This window comes from Lactuca virosa, chromosome 1 (genome assembly GCF_052849685.1).
Source record: "Lactuca virosa cultivar CGN04683 chromosome 1, Lactuca_virosa_CGN04683_v6, whole genome shotgun sequence".
NCBI classification, from domain to species: domain Eukaryota; kingdom Viridiplantae; phylum Streptophyta; class Magnoliopsida; order Asterales; family Asteraceae; genus Lactuca; species Lactuca virosa.
Genome location: NC_136426.1, coordinates 151,863,198 through 151,865,838, shown reverse-complemented (window position 1 = coordinate 151,865,838; position 2,641 = coordinate 151,863,198). Strand labels below are relative to the sequence as shown.

General features: G+C 33.5%; 1 non-coding gene across 1 annotated transcript; it reads left to right on the top strand.

Moving 5' to 3' along the window:
* Positions 1 to 1,842: 1,842 nt before the first annotated feature.
* TRNAV-CAC (transfer RNA valine (anticodon CAC)) lies at positions 1,843 to 1,916 on the top strand. The gene has a single exon. It is a non-coding gene; the product is annotated as a tRNA-Val (tRNA).
* Positions 1,917 to 2,641: the final 725 nt, after the last annotated feature.

The following is a 2,641-nucleotide window of genomic DNA, read 5'->3' as shown; positions in this document are numbered from 1 at the left end:
GCACGCTATTTAAAGGCCTTAAGCCCCTTAGTTGGCCTCCTTACCAGCCTCCTATGTCCAGAAAACCCTAATAGCATGCATCATCTTCTTTTGTGAGTGTATGAGCTTGTGGAGGGCCTTGAGTGTTGATCTTTTGTGCTCTTTTGAAGAATCTTGGAAGTTGGAGGTGTAAAGGTTGGAGGGAAGAATTAGATCCAGAATCTCCCCACTTGTTACAATCTCTTGGAGGTATCAAGTTTATACCTTGATTTGTTATCATTTAGATGTCTTTGTTTTGAGGTTTATCTTGATTTTTGGCTCATGGTTAGGATTGTCCAAGAAGTTGAGTGTTTCATGGGTTGTTATGTTAGATTTGAGCATTTTATGGCCTCTTCTGGCTTAAAGTTGCAAGATTTACTAGGTTCTCGGTATCATTCATGCAATAAGTCCTTTATTAGCCCATCTTGATCCCTAGGGTGTCTTTTTAGCATGCATGGACGTAAAATAGGAAACTTTACGTGATTTTCCATCCTTTAGATGCCAGATCTGTATTTTAGGACTATGTCTTGGAAGTTTAAGGGCTTAATGGGCCAAGCCTCACTCTATTGGGTCTAGGGTTCGGGTTTGACTCATTGTGGCAGTTCCTAAGGGTAAAGTTGGAAACTTTACCCTTCTAGACATCATTTTGGAGGAGATTTGAGATTTGGAGTTCCTAGATTCGATGGAAACAATTTAATGCATTAAGTTGTTGGATTTCTGGCTAACTCGGTGGGTTCATTAGTGAAGTCAGCGAGTTGATGAGATTTTTCCCGATTTGTGCAGTTAAACCGCAATCCACCTAACAGTCTCTCCTAATCAAATGACACATCAGAAAATGAAGCCTTACCAGATGTTGGTTTGCACAAATATAAATGAATTAGACCTACCATGTGGCCTTGAAACCCAAAGCTTTGGACAAATCAACAAAAGTTTTCTTAAGTTATATAAAATATAGATAAATTGAAATAATTGTATGATTTATTTTTTACCATAACAATGTTATTTTAATTTATATCATATTAAAATGTATTTTTAAAATATTAGCATGTGCACTATTGAAATTTTTTATTAGGAAATATAATTTGAAAAACCTATACGGTTATAGTAAAAAATGTTTTATATTTAGATGACATAGTTATAGATATGGGTTAGTATAAGGACCGTATACTCGTCAATTGAACCAGAACCGGTCAAGAACTATCAATTCCAAAACTAGAAGTGATGTGAATATTTCGGTCCGGTTACTGAGAATGTTTCAAATAAATATCATGTTTTTTATTTCATATATTAGATATCATGTAAAAAAAACTTTAAGGATTTTAAAAGTTGGATATCTAGAATTAAAACAACTTCCTGGAACATTCTCAAAATCTTAGGAACCGATGTAACCGATTCGGGTTTCGATTCCAACATTACAGGATCCATCGTTTCAATTTTGTTTTCGATTTGACTGGAAATGTTATCCGTCTATTCTCACCCCTAGTTATAAATGGATAAAATTTTCAAAATATAATATTATATATTAAAAAAACAAATATCATGCGCTAATTATAATTGCTATTTTTCATTTTCTATGCATTTTTTTAATCTCCGTTTTATGTCTTCATCATTATCATTATCATTATCGTTATCACGTGATTAGTTTATTCTATTTGTTTCATATATTTGTATACATGTTTCGTAAATTTAATTTCATCATGATTTGCTTCCTTCAAGACATGTCTTTACGGCAATAAACTTTTTAATATCACCTAATTCGATATGGATTAATAACTAAACGTTTTTCATATTGATATACGATACTTGTATTCTTCAATCACAATTGTCTGGGTAGTGTAGTCGGTTATCACGCTAGTCTCACACACTAGAGGTCCCCGGTTCGAACCCGGGCTCAGACATAATTAGTTCTTATAGTAAGCTTTACGTTTCTGTTTTTCTTTTTTGATTTTAGATTGGCTTAAGAGTTAAGATATAGGCTACATGCCTACACACATGATACTGTTGTAAAAATTGGGCCTGAAGAAATTGAATTTGAACCTATTCTTTCAAATATTCAATCTTGTAATAATGGTCTAGTTTTAAATTGGCTTAAGATATGGGCTTCGTACATTCCGTAGTACAAATTGGGCCTAAATAAATTGTACCCATTGTTTCAATTTTACAATCTTGTAATTATGGCCAGACTAGTTTTTGTTTCATTTGTAAATTATTTCTACAAAAATTTGGGAAGATGCGAAGATTTCATAACCAACCATTTTGAGCAATCTTCGACAGAACAATGATCGATTTGTCCAATTCCAATTCAAACACCTCATGCATTGGACTCTTAAGGATGCATCATTGAAGAAAGCATCATCCCAAAATATAGAAATTGAAACATCACCAACTATTTTCTTGCAAAAAGAAAAGTGACCGACACATTTCTCTCTCAAACTGTAAGAAACCTTCAGGATATTAAGCCAAGTGTGTCGGAATTATATATCAACATAGGATGCAAAATAAGACCATGGTCACCATGAATGGAATTGACTATTCAAACCCAAAAAAACATTGGTGTGTGCTCTTTTTAGCAAAATCGTCAAAGATATGGAAGTCAACTTCAACATGACTGTTAGACAGAAAG